This window comes from Ceratotherium simum, chromosome 21 (genome assembly GCF_057802395.1).
Source record: "Ceratotherium simum simum isolate JZ-2026a chromosome 21, ASM5780239v1, whole genome shotgun sequence".
Taxonomy (NCBI): Eukaryota; Metazoa; Chordata; class Mammalia; order Perissodactyla; family Rhinocerotidae; genus Ceratotherium; species Ceratotherium simum.
Window position 1 is genome coordinate 33,256,526 of NC_141920.1, and position 24,350 is coordinate 33,280,875.

Consider the following 24,350-nt stretch of genomic DNA (forward strand, 5'->3'; position numbering starts at 1 on the left):
TGATAGAAAATACCCAAAACATTAACAACTTTTGTTTGTATCTGGGGGATAAGATGATACTTGATTTTTACTTTTAATTTTTTTATCTGTTGTTCCTGTATTTTCTACAATAAACATGTATTATATGTTTATATATTTTTTTCTAAAAACAAGGAATGAGAAAGACTCAACCTCAGAAACCAAAAAGAAGACTGATGAATTTGTCTTCACAAATATTAAATACTTCTTGAATCAAAAGATGCCAAAAATAAATTTAAAAGACAAGGGATAAACTGAGCGAATATATTTGCAATATGTATAGCAGAAAAAGAAATTTAATCATTATATACATATATATCCTACAGACCAATAAGAAAAAGAAAGATAATCCAATAAAAAATTGGACAAAAGATAATAGCAATTTATGGAAGTCGAAATAAAAATATCCAGTAAACATATAAAAAGATCTCAATCTCACTTCAAGGAAATAGAAGTTACAACCAGTTATGAAATATCATTTTTGCCTACCAGTTTAGGAAACATTCAAAAAATTGGTAATATCCAAAGTTTGTGAGGATGCGAATTCTCTTTAAAAAATTTAAAAGTCTCGGGCCGGCCCCGTGGCTTAGCGGTTAAGTGCGCACGCTCTGCTGCTGGCGGCCCGGGTTCGGATCCCTGGCACGCACCGACGCACCGCTTCTCCAGCCATGCAGAGGCCGTGTCCCACATACAGCAACTAGAAGGATGTACAGCTATGACATACAACTATCTATTGGGGCTTTCGGGGGAAAATAAATAAATAAATAAAATCTTTAAAAAAAAAAATAAATAAAAATTTAAAAGTCTAGTAGTACCCAGTATCTACGCGGATACGCACTACTGAAAATTGGCAGAGCCTTTTCTGAGGAGAATTTAGTGGTATATGTCAACACTTGAAGTGTACATACCCTGCATTCCAATTGTAGGTATCTAGCCCAGAGAAATAGTAGCCCATGTGCACAAAGGGGTATGTGGAAGAAGAAGCATGAGTCACAAAACACTGGAAACAACACAAGTGTCCGGCATGGGAGAATAGTAATGTAAACTACGGTTCATCCATTATATTGAAAACCCTGCAGTGACTATAAAAGGTTTAGGATGACCTATGCAGTGACATGACAAGATCTTAAAGATGGGGGCAACATAGCACAAGGGTAACCAGTGAGGGCTCTAACCAGCCTGCCTGGATTCAAATCCTGGCGCTGGCACTTCCTGGCTATTTATGCTCAGATAAACTTTCTGTGCTTCTGCTTTCCCATTTGTAAAATGGGAAAAATAATAGTATGTACCTCTTAGGGTTTTTTACGAGAATTAAGTGGGCCAATACATGTGAAGCATTTTGAATTGTACTTGTCTCATAGAAATGTTATCAACAAATACTACTAGCTCTTGTATATTATTAGAGGAGAAAAGCAAGTTGTGGAACACCAGGAATGATATCAAAGCTTTTATATTAAAGATAATATTTCTATATGCATAAGTATATATGTGCATAGAAAATGGTCCAGGAGGAAACATGCCTCATTAATAGCAGTCTTTATTTCCGGGGAAGGGTGGGGCTGGAACAGCCAAGAGGATGTGTACTGTCAGCTCTACACTTGGAATTGTTTACTTTATACAGCAATAAATGCAACTTGTGTAAATACCGCAGAAAGCAATAAAAATACTTTCAAACCTTAAAACCACAACCTTGCACGCAAACACACACAGCTGCACCCAAGGTAAGACAATACAGGCTTTGACTCAAAGATTTAGAGAGTTACAAATGTTTTACTCAAGGAAGTTGAACGATTGTGCAATTTTCAATACTGTTCTATTTTGACTATACAGGCAACTTCCTCAGCAACACGGAAACAAATAAGTTGAGGCCTTGGTTAACAATAATTTGTAGAAACAGAAAGATACAAATGATCTGTTCTGTTAACAACACTGGCTGTCATCCATCATGACACCTTCCAGAATTGACTGGGGGCCAATTTTACCTTGCTTTCATCAGATGTCTTAGTTTTAATTGCACTTCTGCACTTTCCCACAACCTCCAAGCAAAAAGAGTGGGGTGGTCTCACCCAATTGTGCAGAATTTATCTCAAGTCTTTGAAAGAAGTGCTGGTGAAGGGAGGATCCAGGGTGAGGGAGAACTTTCCATCAGATGCAATTTGTTTTGGGCCTCATGTGACACTGTTGCGTCATCTAGAATGAGGAAGCATTTCCCTTTCTAAAGCTTGTTTTTAAAAGAAAATATTTTTAGAAATATTTCAGTTAAAACGTTAAGTAACACCTGTGTATTAACCATCCAGATTTAGCTGATTTAAACGTTTTTACGTAATGGCTTCTGATGTAACTTTTAAAAATTTATTTAAAAAAATAAAACTTCACAAATACAGCTAAAACCCTCCCCCCCATCCTACCCCATCCTCCATTCTACTTCCTTTTGCAGAGGTAACCAGTCTCCTGAACTGAGGTATATCATGAACTGAGTCTCCTGAACTGACTGTCTACCATTAGCAAGCATGGTTCTAAATCTCCCCATATAAATATGTGCATCATTCACACCCTCGGCAGGCCCATGCAAATAGTCTAAATGAGGCTGTCTAAAAAGGTTCTATGTGCAAATGTGTAGGCTGTTATAAAGAAACTCAGCGAGAGACGGTGAAGCACCTTGGGGATAACAAGCCTGTTATGCCCAGGCTTGAAGGAACAAGGAGAGGTACCCACTACAGATCTGGAAAGACCTGCAACCTTAGGATGGGGCTACCTGACAAGAGCTGTGGTCTTCAGTGAATAAACGTAGCCTCTGCAAACCCTCAGCCTGGCAAGGAGGGATGGCCAGGGAAGGGGGCAGAGTTAATACCCAGCCTCCTTCTCCTCCTCTCCTCACACTCCTACTGGTGCCTCCCATTGGATGAACCCAACTAAAGCCAGAGGGAAGGGAGCTTGCTGATGAAGTCCGTAAAGCCCCCCAGGGCCAGAGCGTGGTGGAGAAGGCTGGAAGGTGGAGCTGACAAGTGGAGAATATGTGTCCACAACAAAACATCAGCAAAATACAAACATTGTGTGTATGTTTTACAAATTTGCTTAAATGATATTATATTTTTACATGTGCTTTTGCAGCTTGCTTTTTTCATTGACAACTATATATTTTTCTTTATCATGAAATTTTTGTTGTACATTATTGTTTGTCAGTCACCACATAAGTGCATCCCTTCACCCCTTGTGCCCACCCCCGACCCCGAGCCCCTGGTAACCACCAAATAGTTCTCTCTGTCCGTGTGTTGGTTTACCTTCCACATATGAGTGTAATCACGCACTGTTTGTCTTTCTCTTTCTGGCTTATTTTGCTTAACATAATACCCTCCAGATCCATCCATGTTGCTGCAAATGGGACTATTTTGTCTTTTTTTATGGCTGAGTAGTATTCTATTGTATATATATACCACATCTTCTTTATCCACTCATCAGTCGAGGGCCACTTGGGTTGCTTTCATGTCTTGGCTATAGTGAATAATGCTGCAGTGAACATAGGGGTGCATAGGCCTCTTTGGATTGTTGATTTCAGGTTCATTGGGTAGATATCCAGTAGTGACATAGCTGGATCATAAGGTATTTCTATTTTCAACTTTTTGAGGAATCTCCATACTGTTTTCCATAGAGGCTGTGCCAGTTTGCATACTCACCAGCAGTGAATGAGGGTCCCTGTTTCTCCACAGCCTCTCTAGCGTTTGTGGTTTTTTATCTTGGTAATTATAGCCATTCTAACGGGTGTAAGATGGTATCTTAGTGTGGTTTTGATCTGCATTTCCCTGATGATTAGTGATGTTGAACATCTTTTCATGTGCCTATTGGCCATCTGTATATCTTCTTTGGGGAAGTGTCTGTTCATTCCCTCTGCCCATTTATTTTTTTTCTTGTGTGAGGAAGATCAGTCCTGAGCTAACATTCACACCAATCCTCCTCTTTTTGCTGAGGAAGACTGGCCCTGGGCTAACATCTGTACCCATCTTCCTCCACTTTATATAGGGTGCCGCCACAGCATGGCCTGACAAGCGGTGCGTCGGTGAGTGCCTGGGATCCGAACCCGGGCCAACAGCAGAGGAGCGCGCACACTTAACCACTACGCCATGGGGCTGGCCCCCTTCCTCTGCCCATTTTTTGATCGAGTTGTTTGTTTTTCTGTTGTTCAGTTGTGTGAGTTCTTTATATATTATCGAGATTAATCCATTGTTGGATATATGGTTTGCAAATGTTTTTTCCCAACTGGTGGGTGGCCTATTCATTTTGATTCTGGTTCCATTTGCCTTGTAGAAGCTCTTTAGGCTGATGAAGTCCCACTTGTTTATTTTTTCTTTTGTTTCCCTTGTCTGAGTAGACATGGAATTCGAGAAGATCCCTCTATGACCGAAGATGAATAGTGTACTGCCTATATTTTCTTCCAGGAGTTTTATAGTTTCAGCTCTTTGATCCATTTTGAGTTAATTTTTGTGTATGGTGAAAGAAGGTGGTCTACTTCCATTCTTTTGCAAGTGGCTGTCCAGTTTTCCCAGCAGCATTTATTGAAGAGACTTTCCTTTCTCCATTGTATGTTCTTTGCTCCTTTGTTGAAGATTAGCTGCCTGTAGATGTGAGGTTTTATTTCTGGGCTTTCACTTCTGTTCCGTTGGTCTGTGTGTCTGTTGTTGTACCAGTACCATGCTGTTTTGATTACTATTGCTTTGTAGAATGTTTTGAAGTCAAGGATTGTGATGCCTCCAGCTTTGTTCTTTTTTCTCAGGATCACCACTATGTTTTTGATATTTATCCATGCTGAAAAAAATGTAGCTCTAATTCATACATTACACGTGGTTAGAATCATATATGCAAGAACCTTGCTTGGGTATACAAATAAAAGCATATTTATTGAGTTGAGATTATGTACATACTAATTTTACTAAGTATTGCAAATTTGCTCCCTATTGTAATTATTTCAGTTTTCACTCCCACGGGACGAGTACAAAAGCCCCTGTTTCTGATTTTCCACTCTCACCACAGTTGATGTTATCAAACTCGAAAGCTTTGCCAATCAAATGGCTCTGAAATCATAGCTCATTATTGTTTTAATTTACATTTCCCTGCTAAAGAGTGCTCTTTACTGTCCTATGCCTTATAAACTCCAACAGTGACATTGAAGTCATGACAAAACAATTATGTTAGTGCTACTAATGTTCACAGTCAAGGGCCATTACAAAATACGCCTTTAGTTGATTTCTTACCTCTTGAACTCCTGGAGTTTTCTGCACACACAGCTATGAACACCAGAGCACACACTGGGAGCTTTCATGAAGGAATGCTTGCTAGCCCATTTCACAAGAAAACAACTCAAAACAGTGTTGGTTTCCATATTTTCTTGTCACTTTGAGGGATCCTGTTGAAAAGCAAGTCACTTAAAAAATAAGCTCCAAGACTTTTTTCCACCTGAAAAAGATAAGATATGAAACAACAGTTGTTAGAAAGTTTGCTCTTATTTAAAAATTTTAATGGTATAAAATGCTTTTGTATGCATGGAATATTTTAGGGACAATCTTCTAGAAACAAGAAATGGTTGCCTCTGAGGAAGAGACTGAGAATTTCACCCTTGGGGTGAGAAATAGATTCCATTTCCTTCATAGAACTCTTAGTATTCTGTGCTTTTGTTTGTTTTACCTCTTCCAAACAAACAAACGAAGAAATAGAATATGATCTGATTAAAATACAATTTGCAACTTTTTATATCCAAAATCATTTTGTTTTAACTTGCTAGTAAACGGATTATTAAATACAGAGCTATTTGAAAGGGAAATCTCTAAAACTGTGAAACAGAAATGACAACACTTGGACATATTTTTTTTTCACCATCAGACATTTCCTTTTACTACAAGCAATCCACATTATTCTTTCAGTTTAAAAGTCAGTAATGGATAGAAGCCAGTTTAATACTCTGGAAATGAGGGGCAAACAGCTGTCAAACTATTGCAAAATTGCTTGGAAAACTTTGGGCCAGTTTCATGCTTTCATTTCAGGAAAGTTGTGATATTTACTTTTCCATCTGTAAAACAGATAACAGTGTGACTGTGTCTATGGTGAAATCTATTTTTTATTTAAGAAAAGATTTCGTTGTACGTTCCTCCCGTGTCTCTGACACATTTACTTAGGCAGACAGCAGATTGTTTTGTCATCCTGGGTGTCCTCACACGTGACTGCTTATTCTCTGCCTCTGTCTCAAGACGACCCCTTTGTGGTGCTATTAGTCCTCTGCTCTGGGGGATCCCTGGTCCCCAGAGGGACACATGCTTTCTGGATGAGTGACAACACTTTCCTTAGAGCAAAGCAACTAACCAAATCAATCAAATCCCTTTCCCCATGGGCTCAAATAAAGAATTCTTACCTACTGAATCTTTTAAAAACATACATTTTTGATCAATCAATACCTGAAAATGTTGTTGTGTTTTGGGGGTAAGTTTTATGTTGGCTGGTTGGTTTTTTGGGAGGTGACATAAAAGATATTGTTATGATAATAGATATGCTACTTATGATTATTATTTTGTACACTGTTTCAATATACTTATACACATAATTATATAATAATTTATAAAGTGTTTAAAATTTGAAAGCAGTTTCATAAACTTTCTCCCCTCCTCCCTGCATAACAAGTTCCTTTGGAACTTCAAGGACAATTTAGAAATCAAAATCCATGCAGAAAAGTCTATTCATTCACTCATTCTTTCATCTACTCATTTACTCAACAAGTATACACTGAGTGTACACTGTGTGCCAGGCACAGGTTAGGTGCTGAGGGAAAAAAATGAGAAAAACAAAACAAAACAAAACCCACTACCTGCCCAATGGGATTTCACAGTGCAGTAGAAGAGATATGACTTATGGATAACTAAGTGCAATAAAGTACTACAGGGGCTGTCAGAGTCAGCTGTATCCAACATAGTGTGTCAGTTAGCTATTACCATGTAAAAAATTGCCCCCAAATCTTTATAGCATTCAACACTATTTATTTTGCTCATGAGTCTAGGACTTGTCTGAGTGTCAGCTTATCTAGGCTGGTTCAGCTGGGATAACTTGACTCAGATCCATGTATTTCTCTTTCTCTTCCTGGAAACAATGGGCTAGCCTGCACATGTTCTTTTCATTTTGATGGCAGAGGGGCAAGCAGAAACACACGTGGCTTAAGGCCTAGACATAGAATCAGGGCATTGTCACTTCTTCCCATATACCAGTGGCCAAAGTAAAAGTCATATGGCCAAACCCAAAGTCAAAAAGTCTGGGAAAAAGATGCCATCTATTTAGAGGGAAGAACAACAAATTTACTCAGAAAATGACATGACTAGGGAGGCATGAAATATTTGGACCAATAATATGGTCTGTTGGAGAGGGATACAGAGTGAGAAATAATTGGCCGTGATCCAAGCAAGAGACACTGAGGAAAGTGGTGAGCATCTATTTTTTTTTTTTTACTGTCATGCGTGGTTCACTATTATTTCATCCATTTTACCTTGTCTCTTCACGTAGATTGTAAGTTCCTTGTGAACAGAGCCATATTCCACACATCTTCTGTGTTCCCTGCCATGCTTTGGCTCCTATAGGTTAATTAATGGATTGACTGTTAGTAATGGACTCAGAGAATAGAAACTACAAATAGGTGTGATACCATTCCTTTCAGGAATATCTCTTGCCTTTTGTAATCACAGTAGTCAAAATCACTATCCCTAAGAGACAGTTGAATTCAATGAACTTGCCTGAAATAAACCCCTTTTAATGCCTGGATTTATACCATATTGGAATTTTTATCCCTGATATCACTATTTTTCATTTAACGGTGTCTCGTGGATTCCAAGATGATGTCACTTGCTTTATTTGTTTCTCTGGAAGAAATAACTCAATAGCTGCCTCATCAAATATTGGACTCTTCATTAAACTAAAAAAAATTATCTAAAGGCAAAAAACAGTTATAGCGTTACATTCAATTTTCCTGATAAGTTCAGTGAAGACCTATGGTAAATATTCTCAGGTGTATGAGCATTCTATCAAATTTCAGGGCTTTGGTGGCAATAAAAATAAATTTCCTACTTTCAGAAAGAAAAGTTTAAATCATGAGTTTTAATTTCCAAATCTATATTGATCACATCTGTGAGGTTATCTGTCTTAGAACTGCCATCTTTTGCACATATATATGTATTCGTTAGCATGGGCTGGGTTATGCTATGGTTAAAACCCCAGAACCATTGTTTGAAACATCACATCCATCATAGGTCAGCTAGGGCTCTGTGCCACATCGCCGTCAACCTTCCTCCAGAAGACAGGCCAATGAAGCAGTCACCATCTGGAGCACTGCTGGTCATCATGGCAGAGGGAAGAGAGCTCAGGAGGGTCTTGAACCAGCAGTTAAATCTTCCAACCCAGAAGTGGCCCATGGCTCTTCACCTTGCTCACTGGCCAGCACCAGTCACGTAGTTCACTTAACTTATTTGTTCTGTGACCCGAGTCTCAGCTTCCTGAACTGTAAAGTAAAGATGATAGTAGAATCTGTGTTACAAGAGTTGTGATGATTAAATAAGATAATACATGTAAGTAACTTAGACTAGCACTGTCCAATAGAACTTTCTGAGATGATGGAAACTTTCTATATCTAACTGATACAGTAGCCACTAGCCACATGTGGCTATTGAGTGCTTGGAATACAGCTAGTGTGACTGAGGAACTGAATTATTAGTTTTATTTCATTTTGATTAATTATTTACGTAGCCACAAGTGGCTATTGCATTGGACGTTGTAGATTTAGAAAATTGCCTGACACATAGTAAGCACTCAACAAGCGTTAGCTCTAAATGTCAAACCGTTATAGCCAGAGTGAGAGAAAGGAGAATTGACCCAAGAGTCAGAGAAAATGGGAAAAGGTCTGGACTCAGGGAATGATCTCCAACAGAGAAGTGCCCCTTTGCTTTACCTTTGGGTAACGGCTTCAAAGAGAAAAGCTGTCATCATCTAAAGGAGAAGTTGAGGCCACCATGTTCCTTTTAGTCACCTTTGCCTTGTAGAAAAGGTCACTCCTTCCACACAGATAACCAGCCCAAGGAAGCAGCCCAGTGGGGAAGGCATGTGGGTTAGTGCTCACCTCCCCTTCCAGCCTCTGTGGCTCAATGTTTGTTCCCTTTTCACCCTAGTTGCCCAACGTCCTCATGCTGAACCTAACCTTGTCCTGCCCAGAGGTTGGTCCTCCCTTCCTGCCAGATCTGTGTGTAGTTTCCTAGGGCTGTTGTTTTAGTCGTTTGGGTTGCTATGACAAAATACCACAGATTGTGTGGCTTATAAACAACAAACATTTATTTCTCACAGTTCTGGAGGTGGGGAAGTCCAACATCAATGTGCTGGCAGTTTCCGTGTCTGCTGAATGTCTGCTTCCTGGTTCATGGATGCCGTCTTCTCACTGTGTCCTCATATGGGAAAGGGAGCAAAGGAGCTTTCTCGAGTCTCTTTTATAATGGCACTAATCCCATTCACGAGGGTTCCACTGTCATGACCTAATCACCTCTTAAAGGCCCTACTTCTTTGGGGGTTAGAATTTCAACATGAATTTTGGGGGGACACAAACATTCAGACCACAACAGCTGCCATAACAGTATACCACAAACTGGGCAGCTTACAAGAACAGATATTTATTCTCTCAGAGATCTAAGGCTAGAAGTCCAAAATCAAGGTGTCGGCAGAGCCATGCTCTGTCTGAAGGCTGCAGGGTAGAATCTGCTTGGTGCCTTTCTTTTAGTTCTGGAGTACAGGCAATCCTTGGCATTCCTTGACTTGTAGACACATCACTCCAATCCCTGTCTCTGTTGTCACATGACATTCTCCCTATGTGTCTCTGTCTCTTCTCTTGTAAGGACATCAGTCATACTGGATTAGGGCCCATCCTAACTCAGCGTGACCTCATTGTAACTTGATTACATCTGCAAAGACCCTGTTTCCAAATAAGGTCACATTCACAGGTACTGCCTGTTATGACTTCAACATATCTTTTTGGGGGGCACAGTTTAACCCACAACAGTCACCATTCCCTCACAGTCCTACTTTCTCGCTGGGTGGCATCTACTTTATTTGTCACAGCGCCACTTCCTCCCCTTTGAAGTCCCAAACCACTATACCCAATATCCTCCTAGCACAGAAGGTGTTTTAGTGCAAAATTTTTAAAAAGGCACTTCATCTGTTGGACACAAGATTTGGGCAAGATTTGGGCCCACTCTGTGTGGATGAATTGAGGAAGTTTGCACCCCACCCTTCCTGCTTACATAAGGAAGTAACATCCCCCACCCCCACTTTTGTGTCTACACTGATTAGAGTCAGGTTTAGTCACTTGCAGCCAAAGAATCCTGACCGACATAGATGTTACTGGGTGTGGTGCATTAATGTGTTGCCTCTGACAACTAATTTCCTGAATGTAATCTGTTAACCTAAATGAGGTTTCCAAAGGTGATGAATTTGGGGCCCTGTGACCACCAGTGCAGACTTATGGTTTGGGTAGTTAGGGATCTAGATGCCCCACAAAGTCCACAATTTTGTTTCCTCCCTATTACACCTGTGGCAGATGCTATTGTTGCCCACCCACATTCCCCTACTCTGACCCCTCAGTGGGCAGGGCTCTGCTTCTAGCTGCCAGAGCCCACTTTGCCCACCCACGTGACAGGCCAGAGTGCTCAGGAATTGTCACCACCCTGAGAGTGGCCCTTGATATCTGACTGACGGGAGGGGGCATATTCAACACCCCAGCTCCCTCTCCCCGCAGTGGGACATTCTGAAGTGTGTTCTGCGCAGGATCCCAGAGGTCCCCTGCTGAGGCAGCTCCCAGTCTCTGAGTGGTAGCTCACTGGATAATTCACCTTGATTGACTGCTTTCCCTCCCCTGTCTCCACTCCTCCTCCCACCAGTGTTTCCTGGGATCACCTCCCATATAAACTACTACTCAGTCCTTGTCTCAGAGTCAGTTTTTGGGGCTTTCCACATTAGGATAAGACCTATGCATAGGCTCATCCCAGGAATTAGTGGCCCTAGTCAGCCTGATGGCCTCAGGTACCTCTGCCCTTTGGTTTCTATCTGGAAAGGGAGGTGGTCTAGAGGAGGATTTTTTTTTTTTTTTTGTGAGGAAGATCAGCCCTGAGCTAACATCCATGCCAATCTTCCTCTTTTTGCTGAGGAAGATTGGCCCTGAGCTAACACCCATGCCAATCTTCCGCCACTTTATGTGGGACGCTGCCACAGTGTGGCCTGACAAGTGGTGCGTCGGTGCACGCCCGGGATCTGAACCTGGGCTGCCAGCAGTGGAGCGCGTGCACTTAACCACTACGCCACCCGGCCGGCTGGAGGAGGAATTTTTTTTTTTTTTTTTAGATAAGGCATTAGAGAGGCTGATTGGGTAATTGATTTCTTTTTTTTTAAGAAACCCCCTCATTTTTTCTCTGACTATAAAAGTAAAATGTGACCATTACAAATTTTGGAAAATACAGAAAAGTAAACAGAAAAAAATTTAAATTACCCACAATTCCAGCATTCAAGGATCTTTTCTTTGACAGTAGAAGGTAAATTGTGGCCCCTCAAACCCTAACATTTTGTGTTTATTTACTTATTTATTTTTCCAGTTTTATTGAGATATAATTGGCATACAATACTGTATGAGTTTCAAGTGTACAGCATAATGATTTGACTTACATATATTGTGGAATGATCCCCACAATAAGTTTAGTTAACATCCGTCATCTCATATAGATACAAAAAAAAGAAAAAGAAAAAGAATTTTTTTCCTCGTGATGAGAACTCTTAGGATCCACTCTCTTAACAATTTTCCTATACATTGTGGGGGATCAGAATTGGCCACCCCAAAATGTGTGTCTTTGACTTGATTATTCTTAAGGACAAAAGACTCTGAAAGAAACTTTGACCTTCTCCCTAACTCCCTAACTCCCTGACTGCTTCCCAGGACAGGCCTTCACCATAGATAACTCTGGGTATGACAGACTGGGAGGATCCTTGCTAAGCCCACTTTATCGAAGGTCACATTGTCTATAGATGGCCCAGCAAAAATTTGTTTATCAAGCATTTGCTTTTCCATCTCCCTGTGAATTGCCTTCCTCTCCTTTGAAGTCCCAAACCACTGCCCCCAACATCCTCCTTTGTGTTTAGTGAAGATGGTATTTAAGGTGATGGCGTCCACCATTTTGGCGAGTTACTCAAATTTCTAGGGTTTCTTCCATATGTACGTGTTATTGAACTTTGATTTTCTCCTGTTATTCTGTCTCATGTCAATTTAATTCCTCAACCAGCCAGAAGGACCTAGAGGGTAGATAGTCTTCCTCCCCTACAACATCATACAGCAGTGTTAGCTATAGTCATCATGTTGTACATTACAACCCTAGTATTTATTTATCTTATAACTGGAAGTTTTTACCTTTTGACCACTTTCATCCAATTACCCCATGCTCTCACCTCTGGTAACCACAAATTAGATCTCTTTTTCTATAAGTTTGGTTCTTTGGGGTTTTTTGGGGTTTTTGTTTTTTGAGATTCCACATATAAGTGAGGATATTCTGTGTTTAGACTCTGGCTGTGCAGAAGGACTATGATCCTAAGATTTCTGCAATGGTTTTATTGGCGTGTGTAGACGCAGCTTGATATAAACTGTTTGTACCACATAAGGAGGAAATGCTGGACTCTTACGTAACAGAATAGGAAACTCTGAATGTAAACAGAGCTTTCTTCGTCAAAGAACGGAAATTGGTTACCAACTAGCGCTTTCACATTCAGACCAGGAGCTTGGGAAAAAAAAGGAAGTTACAGAATGTAGTAGACAAGATTAGGAAATGAAAATCTATAGCCTCAGCATGAAGTTTATTTAGAAGATTGGACCATTTTTCTCAATCTGTGAGGAAACAAAGGGCTGGAACAGGACAAATCTAGTTTAAAAGATTGATTTCTGATCATAAGAAGACCTGGAATGGGGACCATCAAGTGAGGCAGAAGTGGGGTCTGTTTGTATTTTTTAAAATGGCAGAAAACATTTTGCAAAGGCAACATACATATAGATAGACTGAGACCGGGTAGAAATAGCATAGAAGACAATCCCAGGAAGTAACAGGAATAATGAGAAAAACGTTTTCTCCATGATGGTAACAGCCCTAAGGTGAAGACTTGGGTTCAAGCCCTTTCTTTGGGAGGGGATCACAGAAGCCCAAGTGAGGAAGTGGGGAAGGAGAGACAGGGAAGAGAGGAAAGTTTTCAAGCCTGGCTTCCTGTTGTGGGCAACAGAGGCTTGGTTCCACTGGGGACTCCAGCAGAAGAAACGCCAAGTAGAGCCCGGCCCCAGCTGTGGAATCATGAGGACACAAAACGGTTGTTGGTTTAAACCACTGAATTTTGAGGTGGTTTCTTTACGAAGAAATAGGTAACTGATAGAATGGGGAAGACTAATGTGGTAGGCAGAATGGCCCCCAAAAATGTCCACTTCCTAATCCCTGGAACCTATAAATATGTTACATTACATGACAAAAGGGATTTTGTAGATGGAATTAAGGTTAAGGACCTTACAATAGGGAGATTATCCTAGATTATCTGGGTCCAATCTAATCACATAAACCCTTATAAGCAGAGAACTTTCTCCAACTGGAGTCAGAGAGAAGTGGCAGAAGGAAAAGTCAGAGAGGTTCAAAGTATAAGAAAGACTTGACCTGCTTTTGCTGGAGGGGCCACATGGAAAGCATGAGAAGTAATGCAGGAAGTCTCAAAGGAGCAAAGACCGGCCCTGCGCTGGCGATCAGAAAGGAAACTGGGCCCCCACTCCTACAGCTGCGAGAAACCGAACTCAGCCAACAACCTGAATGGGCTAGGAAGCTGATCCATCCCCAGGCCCTCCAAAAGGGAACGAAGCCCTGCCAGCACCTTGATTGCAGCTTTGTGAGACTTGAGGCAGAGGACTGGGCGGAGCCATGCTGTATCTGGACTTCCGACCTAAAGAACCACGAGATAATGAGTGGGTGTTGCTTTAAGCCACTACATGGTAATTTGTTACAGCAGCAATAGAAAACCTACACCCAAGGTGTAAGCTGACCACTGCAAGGCACCGAGAGCAACATGACCTTCAGGGAGTGTGCCCCAAGCAATGGGGAGAGCAGGAAACAGGCAGCTTCGAAGGAAAGTGAAGAAGACTTCTCGGAGAAGGAGGAGTTTGAACAGGGTTTTGAAGGAGCAGTGTCTTAGGTCAGATTCCCAGAGAAGCTGACCCTGAGACAAAGATTTGAGGGCAAGTAGTTGTTTTCGGTGATAATGTCAGGGAATACCAGTAGTGGAGTGAGAAAGTGAGACAGAGAAAGAGAAGAAGTCAATAAAGATGAATAATCAAGCAAGTTAACAATTGTAGGCAAATGGAGCTTAAGCATTCTGAAGGATGCTGGGAAGCAGTATAGACCACGCCACAGAACCACCGTATTCAAGGGACAAAAGGACAGCGGGAGGATCAACTCCCATCATCATTGGCTGAGAGCTTCTCCTGGGGGCATTAATTTCCTGGCTCTTCTGGCCTGCCATGTGTGTCTGTGGAGCAGGTGCCAGCAACTTCAGAAAGCTCGCTGGCAGAAAGTGACAGGTACTGGCAGTTGGAAGTCTGTCTGGCGTGAACCAAACTGGTGGGGGCCAAGGGGATGAGGGAGGATACTTACAACTGCTGCAAAGGGTGAGGGTTTGCCAGGCAAAGACCAGAGAAGGTGTTCCAGGCACAGGGACGTAGGTGTGCCCACAGAGGCAAAAGAGACATGTGAAAGAGTGTTGTAAAGTGGTTAGTGGAACCGGGTTTGAAGTCAGACTAACAGGGGTTTGAATCTGAATTCCACCACCTCACTAGTTGTGTCTCCTTGGGCAAGTTACTTCACTGCTCTTTGTGTTATCTACACAATGGGAATTATACACAGCACCTACCTCATTGGATTGTCACAAGGATTAAATTAGATAATGTTTTAAAAGAGTATGGTGGACCCTTACCTAACACCATATACAAAAATTAACTCAAAATGGATCAAAGATCTAATCATAAGAGCTAAAACTATAAAACTCTTCAAAGAAAACAGGGCAAAATCTTCATGACATTGGATTTGGCAATGATTTCTTGGATATGACTCCAAAGGCACAGACAACAAAAGCAAAATAGACAAATTGGACTCCATAAAGACAAGCTTTTGTGTATCAAAGAACATATCAACAGAGTGAAAAGGCAACCTACAGAATGGGAGAAAATATTTGTAAATCATATGTCTGAGAAGGGGTTAATATTCAGAATATATAGTCTGTGGATAAAATTACAGAGGTCCATAAACTTGGATAGGAAAAGAATTATCTTTATTTTCACTAGCTTCTAACTGAATTCGACCTTTTCTTTCAATGACGAATGTGGGAAACAAACTACATTGCTATTAGCAGGAATTGCGACTGTCCCTAGTAAAGTACACAGATATTTCCAGATTGCAGACTCATTGCTGCTTCAAAATCTTGGTTTTTAGACCTGCAGTGAGATTTTGATATTTAATGCTTTAATAAAGGAGCATATAGATCAAACATTTGTTAATTTTTTGACATTTTGATAAGTGCATTTCAATATAATTGGTTTCCTTTGTATCCCCATGTATTTTATTTTATGAGTTTAACAACATTATTCTAAGAAGGAGGTCCACACACTTCATGAGGCCACCAATGGGTCCACACCAAAAAAAAAACAAAAAGTGACAAGTATAATCTGACACTTCGAGTTGCAATTGTAGTTGGCTTTATTGAATGTGGCTGTATTGTAGGGGACAAGATCTGACTTGCAGCATTATATGCATTTATTTAATAATAAATTCCTACTAGTAAGAGTTCTGGCCGGATTTGCATGTTGGGGTGACAAATGTACCACGGTGATCCTCAGTCTCTCTTCCACTCCACACATCCCCATCAAAGCTGTGGCTCATTCTAGCAATGAGCCTCAGTGAACCAGAGCCAGGCTTCTTTGGGGATAGATAACGCTATCTATGGGGCAATGCGTGTGTGGGTGGAAAAAGTCCCTCCGGTTTTCTGATTGCACTTCCTTCACCTTTGGCGGCTGCACTTCTCTCCTTCTCTTTGATACACTGAGGAAACAAAAATATTGATATGCAATGCTTTAGGTCTAGGAGATCAGGAGAAGGTGGTCACCATGGGCTCTTTCTGGAAAAACAGCATTTGAGCAGACTTATTTAAATATGTGATTATGTTGATGGTGAATCTATTGGCATGAATATAAATTCCAGTTATACTAAAAAGGGAGGGATTTCATAGCCAAGCTTATGAGGCCGAGATGCCTAGCTGTTCTTGAAATCCTTTTCCTCTTCCTCCTGGCACCACAGACCACATTTCCCAGCCTCTCTTGCAGCTGGGCAGAGCCATGGGACTGTGTTCTGGTTAATGGAAGGTTAGTGGATGTGAATTGCGTCGCTTCCAGGCTAGGCTTTTGAAAACTTCCCATCCTCCACACTTTTACCTCTTTTGCTGTGGTGTTGGTGGGCCTGATGTAACCACAAGGGTCCTTATAAGTGGAAAGAATAGAGGTCATAACATATCCCAGTTAAAGAGGCTATATCTTTCCCATTAGGACTGGGAAAGGCCTGGACCTGCCTAGGTTATGTGCTTGTTCTTGAATGAATCACCATGGACCCGGCGATGGATGACGGGGTCATGATTCCACCTCTGGGATGAGGAATTAGCTCAGTCAGCCTCATCAAAGCATAGGGAGTACATTAGTTTTCCATTTCTGCTGTAACAATTTACCACAAACTTAGTGGCTGGAAATAACACATTTATTATCTTATTGTTCTGGAGATCAAAAGTTTAAAATGGAAATCACTGGGCTAAAATCAAGGTGTTGGCCAGGTTGCCCTCCTTTCTGAGGCTCTAGAGGAGAATCCATTTCCTTGTCTTTTCCACCTTATAGGGACCGCTTGCACGTGTTGGCTCCATTCTTCCACTTTCAAAGCCAGTAATATCCATGTCACGCTGTCATCTTTCTGGCTCATGTTCTTCTGTCTCCCTCTTCCACTCATAAGGATGCTCATGATTACTTTGGGTTTACCAGATAATCCAGGATAATCTCCCATGTCAAGGTCAGCTGACTGGTGATCTTAATTCCTTCTACAACCTTAATTCCCATTTGCCATATAATCTAACATATTTACAGGTTCCAGCAGACAAAAAGCATATGTCCTCTACCATAATGTTAGACTTAAGGGGATATGGGCACCCATCACGGCACACTTTATTTATATTTTTATTAAGCATTTGTAGCAGATGTTTGTGATGTCCTGTGTCACGTCCTCTCAACTCACCTGATTTCAGTGCACCTTTGGGCAGTCAGTTCGTACACTTTCCCAGCATCCTTCATGAAGCATACATGGAAACAGCTCTCTGCTTTCTCTAAGACAGTGGAAGATCACTTAGCCAAGTTCAGGTAACTTGAAAGTACAAGGGAGTTAACACCCTCGGGGAGCGCGAGGTGTTCATCTAATGGGGGATGGGATCAGTGGTGGAACATTTCTGATGTCTTTCTCCATGGTTCTTCAGAAGGTCCCAGCAGGTTGGAGCCTGGGTTGTCCACAGTGGTAACCAGCTCATTAACACATCTGTGTTGGCTTTTCTCCCTTCTCTATCTCATTCTCCCCACTCCCTCACTTCCGCTTCCTGGGATCACCTCCCAAATAAACTACCTGCACCCATGTCCTTCTCTCAGGTTTTGCTTTTGGGGTGAACGCAACTAAGATGGCACTTAGCACGGATGTTTTATGGAGAGTTAGCAATGCAGGTCTCTGCAGGGTAGCACCCTGCCAGTGCAAACAGTACAGCTTGTTTACAGGCATCTGTTCTGACTGGCTGGCATCCATTTGGTTGGTGCCCAATGCCACACAGGTCATCTCCCACTAATGAGGTCTGTCAGCACCATAACATAAACGACTGTCCCTGATGTCCTTCTTGGCTGGTTAGGAGGTTCCAGCTCAAGATATGTGAGTAGGGAATATAAATATCTTAAGAAGCAATCCTATTGGGCCTTGTGCTAAAAGGTCTGTGTACCAAAAAAAAGGAAGAGAAAAGGTAATCTGAGGTTGTCTTTTTTTTCCCTTCAGTTCAGGCTGAGGTCAGGGTTGTTTATTTGAACTCTGGCAATAACCCTGGGAATTTATTTAGGTGCCAAGGGAAACATGAGGGCAGTGGACTGCAGAAAGATTGTGCTCCTAGGCACACAAGACAGTAGGTATGAACCCAGAGGAAGATACCAGGGCCCTGCCGTAGACACCACAAATGCCTGGTGACTTGAGAGAGTCACTCATTCTTTGTCAGCTAATGTGGACATCATTTAAGCCATGTACTAGCGGGAGATCAGGTAGAAGGTGAAGATGCTACTTCAAGAAGACTTTTATCATCTATCTGTGGTACAGCACCCCCCTCTCCCCTGAGATGCAGCGTGGAGCCATTCCCTTAAGAAACCTTGCCCCCTCCCCCAGGTGCTGGCAGAGCTGACAATGGGGTCTAGCACTCTTAGCACCCCTGGCAGCCCCCTTCCCAGTGGTGGGGAAGCAGATTCTGAGGTGAAGAGCCTGTATGTAGGAAGGTGATTGGGGAGTGCCTTTGGGGACAATATCTTTGAGGGAGTAGGGGAGGGAGGTTTCGGCAGATGGGGAAGTTGGGCTGTGTTGCTGTCACTGTAGAGGCCTCAACCAATCCTACCAGGAGCTCTGGAGCTGGAGTGGCCCTTTAGAGTTGTCCTGAACTGAGGCAACCAGTCTTTGGTCACAGGCTACCCCCAGAAAGGGTACCTAACCTTGGTCAAGGGAGCCATTAGAGGGTAACTCCCTGGCAGCTGAGGGTGTCTTGGTCCTGAGGAGGGGATCTTGGTAAGGCACCAGAGCAACCATTACAATCAACCTCTGCTACTGCCCGCCTTGTCTCTCAAAGGCACTCACATCCCACCCCCACCTTCGGTGACCTTCAGCCTTCCCTGGAGACAGGAAGAGCTGCATTTACCTTGCAGAGACTCAGGGCTGGCTACACCGGGAAAATAAAAAACAAATTTGCATTTCAATAAATTATCCTGGCCCACAAGTGGAGTATTTTAGAGCCTTCAAAACACTTTCACAGACATGATCTTATCCGATCTTCACATTAATGTTAACCTTAACAATTAACGTTAAATACGGTAAAATAGTTCCCATTTTACAGATGAAAAAGCTGAGCTTTAGAGAAGGTAAATGCCTAAATGGCTAGGAGAGGAACCAGGCCTGGAGCCCAGGCCTTCTGACTTTCATTCTAGTATTGTTTCTGTCCTGCAAGAGAATAACATACCTTGAGTTACCCTATATACATTTGTGGCGGAGACCCCCAACAGTCCTAGACTCACTCCAGGGCTGCTAGAAAGAATGGCAATTTAGGAAACAGTTTCTTTATAAAGAGGAGACCTTTCTAAAGGCCCCATTTAAATCCAAATGCTCCAGGAAGGAAGGAGGATGCAGCAGTACCCGTGGTACAAGATCTCTTTCTTCTGGGACAGCAGGGAGGTCTGTGAAGGGAGGACACCAGGGAAGGACAGAGCATGATGGTCAAGAATAAGAGCTGGGCAGAAGCAGCCTGCGTCTCAACTTGCTTCTTAATGAAGCAGAGCCTCTATTGGCTGGATGTTCTCCATCTTCTCTATGCTCTCTGCACCCTGAATCCAGAGGGCACCATCATTAGAGAGGCTACGGTTAGTGGCTGTGTTGAAGGAGGCGATTCCATTTGGGAGCAGGAACCCTGGTGGGGACTTGTGTGGGGGACTTGGGTCAAGACACCTGGCCCCTCTGGGCTCCCCTTTCCTCACCTGAGAGGCAGACGGTGCTGGAAGAATCAGGTGTTGGGAGAACTGGGTGAAGGGAAATTTCTTTGAAGGGGTTAAGACCTGAACATTCTTTCCTGGGCGTTGCAGGCTGAACACTGTAAGGCAAAAACGCTGACCTAAAAACTCTTGAGTAAGAAGTTATGGATATTCTGAATGATTCTGGTACAAAGTCTGGCAATTGTTAGCCTGTGCGTCCCTAAAAAATAGTTGTATTTGACTGGCTGCTCTGAAAAGCCATCTTGGCAATGTTCCCGGCTCTGCGTGCCTCCTCGGCCACCACAGACCCTCGCGGCTTTGTCGCCAGAGTCTCCAATCTCGTGCTTATTTTTAATCAGCTGCCTCACCAGCTGCAGGATCATGGCCCAGGACTGAAAGGAAAAGGAGTTGCAGAGGAGGCAGAGGGTGAGAGAGACTCCCTTGCTAATGGGAATGCTAACGAAGCACACAGGGAGCAGGAGGCTGACCACGAGTTAGAGGAAGAAGAGGAAGGGGAAGGGGAAGGGAAAGGAGAGGAAGAAGAAGAGGATGGAGATGAGTGTGAGGAGACTGAGGCAGCTACAGGCAAACGGGATGATGATGTTGACACCAGTGAGGATGACTGGACAGCAAAAAAGGAAAAGTTAAATAAACATGAGAGAGAAAGCCCACTGTGAATACACCTATTCACCTTCCACTTGCTCTCAGAATCTAAACGTGGTCACCTTGGTGTAGATTCCCACCTGTCTGCCCACTGTGGGCAGAGCCACCCGCAGGTGACACGTGCTCTCCACCACCCAACCAAAACCACAATGTGAATTTGCAACAGGGGAAGAAAAAAAAGAAACAGAAGTTCCAAGGCCCTGCTTTTTTCCTTAAAAGTACTTTGAAAAGGATTTGTTTTTGGTATTTTTAATTTACACTTTAAATTACACAATTTTTGTTAGGGGTCAGCCTTACTTAATGATCTCAGATGACCAAACAAGCCTTCAGAGCATTCTCTGTGCTACTTCTGACCTTACTTGTGGTGTGACCGTGCTCATCACAATCTCAAAGGAGAAAGAAAAAAAAAAACCTTGTAAAAAGAAAAGCAAAAACAACAACAACAAAATCTTATTCTGAGCATCTATTAACTTTCTGCGTGTGTGTGTGTGTGTGTGTGTGTGTGTGTGTGTTGTGGGCACTCACTTGGAACTCCAGAGTTAGCATAAAGATTATTTTAAGCTGAAGACATTTGAGATTCAACAGATGCAGAAAAAAGACGCCTCAAGCTGCACTTATCTGACTAAAAGCAGCAACTTTTGGGAAATGAAGCTACTGTAAATTCCCTAGGAGGGGGGAATTTTATGGCTCTGAAGAAGACAGAAAGACTACTCATACCTGTATAGACGAGCATTGTCACAAGCTTATCTCCCATCTGTTCTCCTAAAAATCCATTTGTCTTTCCTAAAGAAACCTCTCTGTTCTGCCAACAGAAACTGTTTCTCCTTTCCCCCTTTCCCCTACTAAGTTAGGTATATAAGCCTTTAACTTGAACCATTTGACAAGCCAGCTACATCCTTTGTTGGCTCCTGTTGTGCATACAAGATAAATCTTTTTCTCCTGTAATCTGGTTTTTGTCAGTTTAATTTACAGGACCCAGGTAGACAACATAGAAGAGTAGAAGAGAAGTTTTCCCTCCTCTACAATGTACTTAGCTATACTATAAGTAGTTGGTTTGTATAAGATGGTTAAAAAGGCCAAAGATGAAAGGTTTCTTTTTTGCCCCTTTTCTTTGTCTATGTAGTTGCTGATTATTTATTTATCTGTTCGACCCGTTTGATGTAGATATGAAACAATGTTGTCCAACAATTAGCTGGAATTTTATTTTTCTGGATTGTTCTAACAACAATAACAACAACAACAAGTTGTAATAATAGACAATAGCTATAGTACTATATACTGACTACGGGCCAGACATCATTCTAGGCCCTTTACAGATACTGATTCATCTATCCTCACAACTCCATGAGGTACATAGATACAAAAATGGAGGCATAGAGAGGTCAAGTAACTCACCCAAGGTCACCTAGCCAGAAGGCATCTCTAGGGCCAGTTGAGAAATCACGACCTTATCTAGAAGCATCTCTGAACTAGTCCCAAGGGTATCAGAGACCCCTGGATTCTAAAACCCAAGAAACTTTTTCTCTTTTCATTGTCCTTCCCAAATCCCAGATGTGCAATCCTTTCCATAGTTCTGTTTTTGAAAACATTTTCTTACTGTGGATTTAAGGAGAAAGCACATTTTTCTCTTCCCCTTTCAATTCCTGGTCAGTCCCTGGCACCGTAGGCTTTCCTCGCTCTCAGTTGTCCTCGTTCCATTGCTTTGCTCTCCTCCTTTTAACAGGCCTGTCTTTGTTTCTTTGTTATGCAAGTATCTCTTGTTCTAAGAGTGTTTTAGAGACAGGTTTACCTGCAAAGGCAGGAATGCGTGAAGTGGACCAGAACACAACTGCAATGTTATTTGGTTGTTGGGATTGAACTATTTTGTGCAGGTTGTGAACTGCATAAAGGTGCAGGTATTGATAGAGCTTTCTTCACATCTCCATCAGAGTACAAGAAATACCTGTGGACTTGCCCTGCAGTGACTAAGCACATGGGGGAATGAAGTCACCAAAGGAGGGCTAGCTGTTCCCGAGTCCTGGAGAAGGGGTGGATAAGGCTCAGGTTTCACAGATTTACCTTCATTGATATGCGACAGGCGATCACTGAGCTCGCTCAGGCTGCGCTGGGCATTCAGCTACAACCTGGAACAATTCAACGCCGATAAAGTATGGACTTTATTTACTTATATGTAAAGTCAGTTTATTTACTCATACTTATAAGTCAGTCAACTTGTCATTTCGTTCAGGAAGCACTAAATGGCCTTCTTTGTGTCTGGAACTGCCTGGGATTTGGAAAAACAAACATAAAGAAGTCTAGGGGGTTGCCCTGAGGAATTTACAGCTGAAAAAAGAAGACAGATAAACTAACGGGGGGGGGGGGGGGGGGGACCTGACGCAATAATGCTGGTGAGAGATGTCAAGAGCCTGAATCTTCCAGAAGACCCAAGGAGGATTCCAAGTCAAATCAACATTTGTTCCTTTCTGTATGGTGTTGACAATCTGTACCTAAAATCCTGGCTAAATGACTTTCCTGTTAATAAGTCATCATTCTTTCTTTCTTAAATGAAGTGATAGCCCAGATGTCTTTCCTCCCTTATATCTAGCACTATTTAGAAATAAATGGGAAACAAAGGGAGAGAGAGAACTCGCAAACAAAACTAACACAAAATCACACTGACCTGCAAGTTAATAGAGATTCTTTCTCCAAACTCCAAGAGTTTCCCCAGAATACACAATTTTAATTGTTATATTCATGGTAATTTTACATTCACATCCATACAGTCACTGGCCTAGAGTCTCTGGTGGATCTTCCTGCTGAGACAGCTTCAGTGAGTGAGGAACTTCATGCTGCAACAATCCGAAGCCCAAGTCTAGCTTTCCTTGCAGAGCACAGAGAATGGGTTCTGGGAATGTCACCTCACTGACATTTCCATTACTTCAGTCTGGAAACTTCATCATTGGAGACAATGGAAGTCAGATTTTAGTCCAAGCTGCAGCTTCTATAGTGAAAATACCATGGAGCCTTTCTTTGAATAGTTAAATGGCTGTACTAAGCCAGAGCAAACTGTAAAGGATAAAAAGCATCCGTTTGTAATCAGGGGGACTTAAAGGGGCCAAGGCCAATTTTTATTCAGCCTGCTTTGAGTGGAACTGTGTCAGCTTTCACCTTTTGCTGGTAGAGAGAGGAAGCTTTTGCCACAAGATGTTTTTCCAGAAAAGAATTGTTTGTATGTATAAAGAAACCATAATGATAAAATTAATTGAAAGCTTTTTATTATTAAGTGATAGAGAAGAAGAGGTAGAAAAGGACACTCAGTATGGCAAAATGAGTTGAAGTCCATGTAGCAAATATACCTACAGTTGGTTTAAGGCTTAAAGGAGTTAAGATACTTAAAGCACTTAGCGCTGGCTCTTAGGAAATATTATCATGTGTTTGCTATTCTTATCCCTCGTGTACCCTCTGTACTAGTTTCCTATGGCTGTGGTGACAAATTACCACAAGCTTAGTGGCTTAAAACAACACAGATTTATTGTTTCATAGTTCTGGAGAACTGTTAAAAGATAAACCGAGGGGCATAGGGGTTCAGTCCAGCGTGCTCTGCTTTGGAGGCCGGGGTGCGTGGGTTCAAATCCCAGGAACAGACATACACCACTCATCAAGCCACGCTGTGGAGGCGACCCACATACAAAATAGACGAGGATTGGCACAGATGTCAGCTCAGGGACAATCTTCCTCAAGCAAAAAGAAGAGGAAGACTGGCAACAGATGTGAGCTCAGTGCAAACCTT

At 42.1% G+C, this 24,350-nt stretch overlaps 2 long non-coding RNA genes across 2 annotated transcripts in view; one reads left to right on the plus strand and one right to left on the minus strand.

Moving 5' to 3' along the window:
- LOC106802379 (uncharacterized) overlaps positions 1-24,350 on the plus strand; it is a 51,593-nt gene that overhangs the window by 11,548 nt on the left and 15,695 nt on the right. The window lies entirely within an intron of this gene.
- Positions 4,539-7,881, minus strand: LOC147914279 (uncharacterized). Its single transcript, XR_015555520.1, has 3 exons — positions 7,535-7,881; positions 5,265-5,466; positions 4,539-4,818 (listed from the first exon to the last, which is right to left on the minus strand). It is a non-coding gene; the product is annotated as an uncharacterized LOC147914279 (long non-coding RNA).